The sequence below is a fragment of the Patella vulgata genome, chromosome 2 (assembly GCF_932274485.2).
Source record: "Patella vulgata chromosome 2, xgPatVulg1.2, whole genome shotgun sequence".
Lineage (NCBI taxonomy): Eukaryota > Metazoa > Mollusca > Gastropoda > Patellidae > Patella > Patella vulgata.
This window is the reverse complement of record NC_065880.2, coordinates 36,874,402-36,887,841: the sequence shown is the minus strand read 5'-3', so window position 1 is coordinate 36,887,841 and position 13,440 is coordinate 36,874,402. Positions and strand designations below refer to the sequence as shown.

General features: G+C 35.6%; 1 long non-coding RNA gene across 1 annotated transcript; it reads left to right on the top strand.

The window, feature by feature from the left end:
- Positions 1 to 417: 417 nt before the first annotated feature.
- LOC126810580 (uncharacterized) lies at positions 418 to 6,295 on the top strand. The gene is made up of 6 exons (XR_007675260.2): positions 418 to 562; positions 818 to 928; positions 4,380 to 4,458; positions 4,801 to 4,959; positions 5,696 to 5,799; positions 6,248 to 6,295. It is a non-coding gene; the product is annotated as an uncharacterized LOC126810580 (long non-coding RNA).
- Positions 6,296 to 13,440: the final 7,145 nt, after the last annotated feature.

Here is a 13,440-nt window from a genome sequence, read left to right as displayed (position 1 = left end):
ACAACGGCCTACTCTTATATCGAATTCCAACTATCAATGGATCTTTTGCAAGCACGCCAATGTGTACACGGTACCTCGGTTTTTCGTCCCATCTGAATGACTAGACAGCTGTCCTTGTCAGGCCCTCCGTCCTGAACCACGCCGGAAAATCTGGATAAACTTTCTCGGCCAATGCAGGGATCGAACACCCGACCTCCAGGCTAGAGAGCCAGCCTCTTACCCACTTAGCCACCGTGACCCCCGTGAGATTGCCAAATAGTGAATTGTTTACTTAAAAAGTTAAGGCTTATCTATAATCTGGCCTCTTCGTTTGTGTATATAATTTACTTTAATCTTATCTTTAATAAGACCCACACCCTTTTTCTTTATAATATATTCGAATGTAAGCTTAAATTTCACAAGAAGACATTGTCATAAGTTGAAGATGATTAAGACGGTGTTATTGCTACTTGGTCTCTCTGGTTGCTGTTTAGCTCAACTCTGCTGTGTTCCCAATACCTGGGAAGGTATCCAAAGACAAACCGCCGGTAGTATTAAAGATGGAAAACCTACAGTCTCTGTAGTAAGTAGTAATATCATATTACCAGAATTGATCAATTTCTAGTTGTTAAAATAGAATACCATTGTTAATTCTAATAAACTTTACAGCATCTAATACTAAAACTGCCGCTTACCGATACTTTATTTCTGGTTCATATGATTTTGAAATGTTACACTTTTGATTGATAATGTCGTAAAGTGTCGAGTGCCATATGTCCACCACAGCGATAAGAATGACAGTTATGTGGATGATTACTTATTTTCGCACATTTTCCAGACAGATATTAAAGTTCATTATGATTTAACCAACTTTAGAGCAGCATTTGATGAAAATGTTACTGCTAATGGTTATACTGTTCAAGTGAAAGTTATCCAGATGTATAATAATGTAAGTATTATTTATTTATTTGTTTGATTACGGGTTGGTATACTTTAAGCAAAGTTCCAGATAAAGTTCGTGTTTCGTGGGATTCCATAACTTTTTAAATCAATGAACAGCCTCTTTTCTGGAAATATTTTATTTTAAACTTTGAGACATTGGATTGAACCGAAAATCCAAGATGACGGCCAAAATGAACTCGAAAAACATTGTTGACGAAATGACCCGTGTAATATATCATTTCATAGGCTTTGTTGATCACCCGACACATTTTGGACAGTTTCTGATTCATCTTACAAACGGCTGATCCAATATGGCCACCAAAATCCAAAAATGCGACAGAATTTGGCTCTATAAGTATTCTTTCAACATCAATAGCAACACAAACACGTGTGATACCAAGGGTATGACGTTTCAGGGGCTATGGGGGGGCGGTGAAAAACGCGAATATGCCATTCCAAGCTGGTCATGTTCCTGAAGCAACGACTGCGAGTTTTACAACATCTGGATAAGATGTACGTAGTTAAAGCGAGATCAAGCCTTCTATTGAAGATGCAAGCTGGTATAACTGACTTGAATGGAGACAACATACAAAATTAAGCATTTTCGCGAATACAGACCTACACGTGTAATAAAAACAAACATAAACTGTTTAGACATCCATGAATCTTATCCTGCCTATATTTCAGCTATCATAATACATTACAAACTAATATAATGTTGGATTCCGCAGTGTGACTCTCAGATCTCAGAAAACATGTGCAATGAGCTTGGTAGATCACCGGATGTGTATCAATATAGACAAACACTTCCTATTGACTGGGGGGGGGGGGGGTCGGATGGCCGAATGGTTATAAGGTCTGTCATTGAGTCAACTGACGTGGTTTCGATTCCCCGGTTGTACGTGACAAGGAGTAGGGTCGCATGTCCAACCTCGTGGGTTTTCTCCGGGTCCCCCGATTTCCTCCCACTGCTAAAGACCCCTACGCCCAAGCGAATTATTGATTATAGAAATAAAATTGAACCATATGTTAGTCCCGAAATGATCTCTCTCTCTCTCTGTCTCTCCTATTCACTACTTTCGATCCATTCCAAAGAGCCGATGGTGGGTTTAGTTAGCTCTTTTGCCCTTTTGCATAAAACTATCCCAATCTAGTGGCATACGCGTGGTGCACACTACAAATTGTATGCTTCCAAGTCACTGAATAGGTTTTTTTTTCTAATAATAGTGAGCGCATCGGAATTGGAACGTTCATAGTCACAACACATTTAAGGGTCAAATAGAAGTTATTTTATACAAAATATTTCAAGTTTCATAAAAATCGAATCAACATTGTGACTTCTAGAGGGTCCACAACCTTGATATACCATATACATGTATTTACACTATTTGTGTACGAGGGGTGGCCATTTGGTCAGGCAGTTTTGGTCCAGATTTTCACGAAATTGAAACTCAACCATCATTCGGGTGTAACGGTGACATAATCAACGTTGTTTTTTTTTTAAATCGGATAAAAATTGTGACCTTTAGAGGGACCACAATCTAAAAACGCGATTTTTCATACAATCAAGGGCCATAATTCAGGAAGTGATAATCCAATATGCGCGAATATTGAAAGGAACCAAGATCATTGGGTAATAAATAAGGATTTCAAGTTTCATATTTCAGGGTCCACAACCTTGATATACTATATATTTATACTATTTGCGTACAAGGGGCAGCCATTTTGTCCGGCAATTTTGGTCCGATTTTCACGAAATTCGAACTTATGCGTCATTACAGTGTAACGGTAATATATCGGATGAAAATTGTGACCTCTAGAGGGACCACAAGCTACAAACGTGATTATTCGTACAATCAAGGACCATAATTCAGGAAGTTACGACCCGATATGCGCGAAGTTTGATAGGAACCAAGATCTTATGACCGCTAGGGGTCCACAACCTTGATATACCATACTTTTACACTCAAGCGTCATTAAAGTGTAACGGTGATATATTCAAACGGTTTTTTAAATTGGATAATAATTTTTACCTCTACAGGGACCAGACGCTAAAAACGCGATTTTTCGTACTATCAGGGGCCATAATTCAGGAAGTTACGATCCGATATGCGCGAATATCGAAAGGAATCAAGATCTTTGTGTTATAAACATGCATTTCAAGTTTCATCAAAATCAAAGGGCTGGACTGTTTCCGCCTCGGAAGGTCCAGTCAGTCTTCCCTCCCGTGGCGTTCACAATCTTTGGCGGTATATACTGTACCCCATCTTTATTAACAAAAATGTATTTAGCTAATCAGTATTTAAATTCATAATAATCATTCCCAATGTGGTATTTTTGTGTTCTAGTCTATTTTTGTTACATTATTGTTATTACGTATATTATATTTTCCTGTCATTTATTAATAATAAATGGCCTATTCAATTTCATATCGCCTACTGTTATATTTGTCTACAAGGACATTCACTGGGGGCATAATTGTCTGTCGTCATGTCACGGTAAACGTGATTTTTCGTACAATAAGGGTTTTATAATTCATGGAGTTATGGTCCGATATATGCCAATATCGAACGGAACGGAGATCTTTGGGAGATAGACCTATATTTTAAGTTTCGTCAAAATCGAATAAAAATTGTGACCTGTAGAGTGTCCACAAACAAATTGTGGACGGACGGGCGGGCGGACAGGGGCTACGACAATATACGTCTACATGAAAATGTGGACTTATAAAAAAGACTAGGAAGCATACGTTTTATACGTGATAGTTTTAGGAAATAGGTCAAAAGAGCTAACTATACAGCTTGGAAATGGCATATTCGTGCTTCTTGTCTCCCACAACCCATGAAACGACATATCACACGTATATGATGCTATTGGTATTGAAAGAATAACTTTAGAGCTAATTTCTGTTGCCACTTTGGATTTTAGTGGCAATATTGGATCAACTCTTTGTGACATGAATCAGAAACTGTCCAAAATGTGTCGGGTGACCAACAAAACCTATAAAATGATATACATGTATTACATGGGTCATTCCGCCAACAATGTTTGTCAATGTCAATGTCATCTTGGATTTTCAGCGCTCATGGAGTTTACCTATAGATTTTAGATCAGCAAACTACAAATATCTTCACTGGGGCCCCTTCTATCCGAAGCCATCGTCAAACTTTGCTCCCCGAGAAATGGTCACTTATCTAGGAGTTGTGACCCGACTAAAATGTCACATTTACAGAATGTATTTCATCTATACGCATTATAATTATTCCCAGAAATGTATCAGCATATTACAAATACAAACAGTGCTTCGGCAAGACTCTCAGGATGCTTGTTAACATGCTGCTGTCTATAGACGGACCAGTTTACTGAAACGTCACTTTTACAGAATGTATTTCATCTAAACTCTCAGTATGCATATTAATAGCCTATGGAAAACAAAAACTGTTAAATTCATGTTTCAGGGCATTGAATATATTATAAGTGGAAATACTTGCAGCAAGAAAATGATTCCTCCATCACCACAAACCCGCTGTGTACCAAGTAAGTATATTGAATGATCTTCAAAAATGCTTCACACAAAAAAGGGCCAATACAGACCATGATTTACATCCAAAAAAATCATTTTGTTAATTTTACATCCCAATGAGGCTCAGTGCCCCCCTAATGCATTCGGCCAATTAAATATTCTGGTTTCCAACGTTACTGGTTCTGATGTTTGAATTAGTCTGAGTTATCTATTGGATAGTCCTGGTTCTGCCAGATGTCAGTCCAAAAGAAATACTCTACGAATACTGCACCGACTTAACCTGTAGCTTATTTGTCACTCATGCAACTCATCGTTAATGATCATCATTTATTGTATGAATTGTTGCTTTTTTTCAGATTCGGCTAAACTTGAAGGAAAACATTTTATTGTGGATGGAAAGAACAACATTTCTTTTAACACGTATAAATACGAAGCTAACGGAATTTCTGCTTCTATTTCAATGACAGACCATTGCAAACCAATTAGCCAAGTTATTTACGGAGCTAGTAACGGAGGTATTATATTATAATAAATGCGGAAAAATCGATAAAGTTATTGTTATATAGAGGATATTTGTTGTTTTAGAGTGAATAACATATTTTATTTCATCGAGAAGCAAGAAATGAGTGAAAATATAAACGTTTTCTTGCTTAGAGATGAAATAAAATATGTTATTCACGACAAAACGACAAATGTTCTATTTATTTTATGATTTTACAATCATTTTAGGTAAAAACAACATGGACTACTTTAGCCAGTGGAATAACACTTTTATTTCACTGATAAAATGCGGTATTCCACTACTGATCATAAAATAAATTATATTATTGGTTCTAATAAATGTCCGAACCGTCCTCATTAGCCCAGTAGGAGCAGAACATAATCGTTAAGTGACATTTAGCGATTAAGAAATTATTAAACGTAGCACAATTTTTATGGGAGATCGATCCCTGGTTTTATTCTAAAAGCACGACGTTCCGACAAGTATCCTCCTATCGTTATTAAGCACAAATAATAGGAGTTACACACCATTTCATTTCATGTCCGGAAAAAACAAAAGTTACTGTTTTGGATATACATGTAATATATTTCTTTTTTCAAGAACTGCAAGTCAATTGGTTGTATTTAGATCTAGTTGTATCAAAATGATATCGGATACATTTATATTTGGAATATAATATATTTATAAATGATATATAATACATTTATAAAATTTAGTTGAGATTGTATTTGGAATACTTTTGTTTTCAGTTCAGTTTTTGTCGAGTGATGTCTACTATGATATAACAGATGGTATTGTGGATCCAGCTGTCTTTAATATTCCAGCTATCTGTTCCAACGCCAAACTTATTCCGGTAAATAGTTACATATTATTCATGAGACATTTGCCTATTAAAGAAATGTAAAGGATGCCCAACATAGTTAAATCTAGCATTGCATTATAGGTTGTTGAAGGTTTAATAATATACACATACAGTAAGTTTTATATTTTAAAAAAATGTGTGAATAGACTTATAAATTCAATAACCTGATCAGAATGTTAATTAGCTGCTGAGTAAATAAAATAAAAAACACTTAACATATGTTATTTCAACAATTTCTAATCCAGTGGATTAAGATTTTGTTTTCTAACTCGCTTGTATCGTTCGAACCATGTCGTTGGGTCTGTGAATAGGTCAGTGCTTGAAAACACTGTTCCGGTTCTGGCAATTATAGCAGGATTTTATGAGGCTATCATTTACAGATTGGGCGAATTAGGTTTAATTGTTATAGTTTTTAATGTTCTTGTAACTCTTTTTTCAGGTCGGGAAAACTGACCTTAGCAACAAAAGAATTATTGGTCGATGATGCTATTTGATTATTGATAAGATAGTTGATTCACTGAATAAATAGCAGACACGAGTAATTATTTGTTTTATTACTTATTGATTATAGCAGCGCTGGTCATTATTAGCCCATCGGACCAACAGCCCAAAAGAGCTTACTTCATATTCTTTGTCCCTTTCAGTGTTTGGATGGTGTGAAGCAGTGTGGTCATGAGAGGACGAACTCTACCGATATTCAGCGTACCGCGTTTTTCCTTTCCGGTCAGAAGTATTCCCTCCTTTGCCAAAAATTTGTGAACGCGATGAGGGCATTATTTTTTTTTTTATAAAATTGGTGGAAAACATTGGAGTCATAAGGGGGTAAACCCTTTCGATATATATGAACACGATGAGAGTTTTTTTTAAAAATTGGTGGAAAACACTGGAGTCATAAGCGGGTGAAACCTATCGATATTCAGCATTCGGCGACCTTCCCTTTGCCGAAAACCTTGTAAACGCGGTGGATTAGACTACAGTTTTTATTGGATTTGTTTCAAATTTGGTGGGAAACAATGGGGTCATGAGAAGACCAACCCTCTCGGTATTATGCCCCATTTGTCCCGAGGAGGAGCGTAGAGAGTACTCAGAATAGGACTTCAAAGTAAATTGTACTGTCACCAACAACACGAATGCGACAAATACATGAGGGCGGTAAAGGAAACCAAATTACTTTACTAAGAAATGAATTGATTCTACTAATATGTTTGCATGAAGTAATCAGTTAAAGGGAATCTAAATAGACAATAATAATAATAATAATATAATAATAATAATCGTTTTCTATAGCGCTGAACATTCAGTCACTCTGCTCTGTGGTGTTTTACAATGTAAATATGATTCTAAAAAACATACATTTATATAAATTACCGCCCCCCCCCCCCCCAAAAAAAAAAAACAACAAACGAAACAGTCAAGTTACAAAATACAAAATGGAAACTGAAGCATTTAAATTATAGTACAAAAGTTTGGGTAAAAAACAGGGTTTTTAGACATCGTTTAAATATAGCCAAGTTTGGACTATTTTGGACTTCCAGAGCAATTTGTTCCATTCTTTTGGTGCTGCGTACAAATGGTTTGGTGAGAGATACAATTCGAGCTGCTTTATTCGGGATTTTCTGTAGCTGACTTACAAGAGTTTTAGGAAGAGAATACAATAATGAATTACAATAATCTACAGATGAAATAACAAAAGCATTTATTAACATTTTAGTGGCATCAAGGTAAATATAGGGTCGAATTTTACCAATATTATACAGGTGAAAGTTCGCCTTTTGCACAGCCTGGATAAGTTGGTTGGAACTAATTTGTTGATGGTAACTGTGTCTTCACTGCGAATCCGCGAGTCAGTTGCAATAAATAAATCCACATCATTATCAACAACATATTCATTCAGTTCATCAGTTTTATTTCGGACAGATCTAGTATTCAATATGCATAAACTAAACTTTTCAGAATTTTTCTCGTTTTTCACTTTCTTTCCTGGAGCAATTAGGGTCAGATCAATTAAGCTATTAAAATTAACACCTTGGTTGGTCTTGACAATAATGACTGTCTTAAAGTTACAATTTCATATTTTTAAGTTATATTTTTAAAATGTACGGTATCAAAATAAAGCCCTAAAATAGATAGTATCTATAAACAGTCCTGCCTTGTTAAAGAATAATCCTATTAATCCTATAATTCACTATTGCCAGTTGAGAAATTGGCAAAATATCATTTTCAACTTCAAATTCAAACGTTTGAAGATAGCTATTCCATGGTGGGGAATAGGAAAACAAGGGAGGTAATTGGAAGATTTTTAAGTGTGAGAAAGATAACATATGATCGTATAATAGTGAGTTGGCAACCTATTGAGCAAAAGACATAGAAATAATTATGTTTTGACTTTCTTAGAAAATATGAAATTGTAACTTTAATCAATCTTTGTTTATTCTTGCCAGCTCTACGACCCCTCGGTCTCAAATGACTGAACAAGAACAATGGTTGTGTTGACGAGTATATCATGTCACTGTAGCAAATCCTGGTTCATGATGAATTTATTTCACAATAAAGTGAATATGCATAATAAAAGTTACCAAAACTACCGTATGAATCAATCTTTTTCTGATTTTGTTTCTCACTAGAGTTGTGTACCGTGATACAGCCCCAGTCCAAAAATCACATAAATCCAAATCCTTATTCACAACAATAATTAGTAAAAACACAGAGCAACATAAAACATGTGCTGTCCTTAGGCGCTCTATACAATCCAATATTTAATCTTACATCGGTTAGTACAAATATTATATTTTGAAATTAATAAAAGTAAGGTTCGAATAAATGGGAGAGTTTTGTCACATAGAAACGTCGCTAAAAATAAAATAGTATTCCATAGAATTGTGTTCTGTGTATATCAAGGGATACTTCCTTGTAGCCAAATATTACTAATTTAGTTCATATTACCCTTTTAATATTAATTTGGTTAAAATTAGCGGAAGTATTTATATTTATAAATAAACATGCATCAAATATAATATGAAAGTAGATAAATAGAATTTGCAGAATACAAGTTTGATTTCCTGATTGTAATTAAACATACATTATGCAAGAGCAAAATCTGATTATTGCAAGTCTTAATTTAGGCTTCAGATGTTATAGAAATTATAAATTAGATCTTTATTTAAACATCTAGCCCAAAATCAACTCTGTAGACCCACGGATGGCTCGGCTACAGCTCGGATTTAAATAGGATTTCACTCATTGATAAATTCAAATATGGCGCACCCTGATGATAATACGTCAGTTAGATCGAGGCAAAATGATAGAGTGTACTTAGTGAGGCCGCTGTAGAGCGTTTCCGCATGCCATTGAAAACATTACTTGATAATCGAGATATGTAGGTGGAGTTAACGCCTGTCAATCAAACGATCGGCCAAGGTGAAGGCACATTTCACTACCATTTCTAGTCAAATATTACAACGATGACAACTATGTTCAGAATAAAGTAATTTGACTGAAATTTTCAATATATTCTTCTTTCATCATCTACTTTTGAACTGTTATAGCAAGAATGGTCAACTCTCTATAAAAATCTCCCATAATGTATCTTTAATGAAATAAAAAGGAACAGAATGGAGTTTAACTTCTCGTCAATACACTACTTCAATCCAAGGTATACACGGAACCTCAGGTTTTTCGTGCCAAAAGCACCAGGCAATTAATTATCCCACTGCCCTTGCATTTTTAGCCGGCTAAAATGGATAAAACGGGTCAATCTTTTAGGTGGAAGTTGGATTCGAGATTATTGTTCAGTATAATAAACGTCAAAGTGCACCAAATCAGTTCTTGTTTCTAGTGATTTGAATTACATTCTGATCTGACGGGATTAAAATGGTAACCGGATATAAGATGTCAGACTACTTCATTTCTGCACCAGAATTTCAGAAATTTTCCAGGAGGAGGATTAGGGGTGAGAGAACATACTCCGTCCCCTCACCTTACATAACCTCCCCACCCCCAACCCTCACCTCGGACGTTCCGGCGCCCCTGTTTACGTATCCCTCTCAAAGTAACTCGCTGTCAGTGGTAAGTACCCGTCTTAAAAAATTCCTGAAGGTTCTTCTCAGCGGCCAACACTTGGATGCAAACCTGGGGACATTGTATCCGAAAAGCCATTGCCCTGACGCTCGATTACCACGGCCCCATAGGCATATCAAGGAGCAGAATGTGGGATGATGATAAATAAAAGCATTATTGAAGATGAGAGAGTTGGAGGGGAGTTGGAACAGGGGACATAACTATAATGCGCTTTAATTATCTAGCGTACGGATTCAAACAACCAAGACGAATGTAAAGTAGAAAATTATTGATGGCTTTAGAAATAGTACATATGGGAATATTTTTCATGAAATGGTAATACAACGTACATGTTTGAAAATAGTTCCAATATTTTGATTAATTGCTATGCGAGTTTTAAAAACGTTTATGTAATGACAAAACTGCATCATGTAACAACAAAGTCACATCATGTAACCGAATACGCACATTACATAATGACAAAATCACACCATGTTGCGCGTAATGTAATATGCACATCACATAATGATAAAATCACATCACGTAATTAAATAACTACAGATTCATACCGCCAAGACGAATACATTATAGTGTTACATAATGGCAGATGTTATTGATAGTTATCGTGCCATCTTGACGCATTAAAGCAGAATGGATTAAACAGTGAGGCTGATGTTCTCCGCCGAAATTCCCAAATAAATAGATGACACATATTAATTAATCGCACATCTAATTTTTCAAAAGTATAGAGCAATCAAACTTATCTTGTCCCAAAGCATCGACTAAGGAAATTGCTCATCTCTGCTTAGCTTTAGCTAGATATGTTAAACATCTACATAAAGTTTAAACATTCTACCTCAATTAGTAGAAGCAGAGTTGTTATGTTCCCAAGTCTTGACCAATCAAAATGCTTATTGCTCCTTAGCCAAAGCAGACAATTCTCATTATAGAACTTGGTCAAGGCATTGATGTAATGAAACTACACACCAAGTTTCATCACTCTCACTTAATTAGAACTAAAGTTATCGTGTCCCAAAGCATCAACCAATCAAATTGCTTATCTGTACTTACCATAAGCAGCAAATGCTCATCTTCGCACTCTATCAAGGCATTGACCTCATAAACACCAAGTTTCACCACTCTCACTTAATTGGAACTAAAGTTATCGTGTCCCAATCTGGTTAAAACACAGATCCTATTTCGTTTCGTTTTTATAGTTCAAAATTTCGTTTTACTTGTCTTCACTACACTTGGATCTGGAAGAGTTATTATTTAACTCGTGTTCTGAATGGTGTCAGGGATAAGCCAATGAAACGGTCTGTTACGGCGAGCTTTAGGTGTGTTTTCCACGGAACTGTGGGTAATCCACTAGTAACATCAATGCTGATTGGTTAATTAAATGTCTGACGTCAAAAGGGTCATAAGTCGGTCTTTTGACCCCTGACGTGACCTATCGCTATAACTTGTCAGATCTTAATGTAGTGTAGGCCATCGAAAGTATAAAAAAACGAAATGAAATATAGATCTGTATTTTAATCAGATTGATCGTGTCCCAAAGCATCAGCCAATCAAATTGCTTATCTCTGCTTATCCTAAGCAGAAAATGCTCATCTTCGAACTCCATCAAGGCATTGACCTAATAAACACCTACACCAAGTTTGAACAGTTTAGGTCAATTAGAAGGAGAGTTATTGTGTCCCAAAAAGTGTGACGGATTGACAGACGGACGGACGGATAGACAGACAGACAAACAGACTGACGAACCCATTTTAATAGTCCTCTGCTTTCTTCGAAAGGCGGGGGACAAATATCTATATGTCGGTTATTGACATCTAGGGATGTCCACATTGCACTCATTCGTAATTACGATAATATAAACTTATAGCTGGCACGAGTTACGTAATATCCTTTGTCTTGTAAAGCAATCTGTACGGAACGCTTGATCTGGCAAAAGCCTGATGTGTAATTCTGTGAGGTCCTTTGTCTAGAAGGGGGATATAAGCAAGAATGAAAGGGAGATAACGGAAAAAGGCCATGGACGCCTTGGGTTAAGGCTAGAACAAGGGTCGTGTAAGTTAGTTGGGAGTTTTTAGTTTTGTACATAATATGTTTGAAGAACAATAAAAGTATCACATGAAGTTAAACCAGTGTTGTCATACAGATCCGATTCAAATAACCTAAAAGTGTAACATATTAATTGTAATTGGCACCGTGTACCAGAGCAACGTTTGAAGTCCTAACCACTATAAGATCAGAGCATTATATTAAAAGATGAGTCCTTTTCTAAATCCTAACCATGGCCACTGTTAATTCTGACAACAGTGCTGTGTTTAACAAATTAACTGAGGAAATCATCATAAACGCTTAAATATCATGGTGTAGTTACTCAATTTTCTCAACCATTTTCTAGAAACCCTGAATTTTTTATTTTTTTTTACTAATTGGATCAAATTTATTAAGAAATATGACTTTTCAACTGATGTCACTAACCCAAAAATTAAATATGTTACATATAAGGCTTGTAGTGGAGCAGTACATAACTATTTGTAAAAGATAATATTGTGTGTTCGTTTGTTATTTCGGATAAGTCGTGTTTTTTTTAAAAGATTATAAATTATAATTGTTTGTTTTTGAATACATATTTTGGCTTTTAAAATTAGTATTAACCAAGTATTAACAGGTTTATAAGACGAAGTAAAATGCTTTGTGATTGTTTAATCGGAATTGGGTTTACAGTATCGTAATTTGGAAATTAACCCATAAACATTCACAAAGTATTAACGGGTTTATCTCGTTTTTTTTTGTGTTTCGTCTATATATTTTTACCTCGATTGTTACGAGAGAGAGAGGTTTTATTCGCGTTCACGAAGTGTCCCGATTGTTACGGGATGGTCCGATATTTACGGAAGAGATTTTAGATTGTATTTTAATGTAGTACCCCAAAAATTATGGGATGCCGCGGACAAGTCCAGCAACATCAACAAAGCTACATTTCCTTTATAAACAATAATATTAACTTTATTAAGCACGCAATTCAGTGCAGTTTCTGTTCCATGGAATGGTTTATAGGCCGGTTGAAATTCATACAGCAAATTATTTGAGTATAAATGCTCCATATATAACACTATAGGGTTATTTTCAATCTGATAAAAAATACAAATCTATATTTCGTTTCGTTTTTTTTATACTTTCGGTGGCCTACACTACATGAAGATCTGACAAGTTATAGCGTTAGGTCACGTCAGTGGTCAAAAGACCGACTTTTGACCTATGACGTCAGACATTTGATTAACCAATCAGCATTGATGTTACTAGTGGATTACCCACAGTTCCGGGCAAAAAAGGTCAAACACTCGATTCGACAGACCATTTGATTGGCTGACCCCTCATTTCAAACAGAACACGAGTTAAATAACAAGTCCTCCAGATCCAAGAAAAGTAAAGACAAGTAAAACGAAATTTTGAACTATAAAAACGAAACGAAATAGGATCTGTTTTAACCAGATTGGGGTTATTTTAGGTCTAAGAAAAGTGTTCTGTTTAATATAGAAATCTTTACCTACATGATGTGTGACG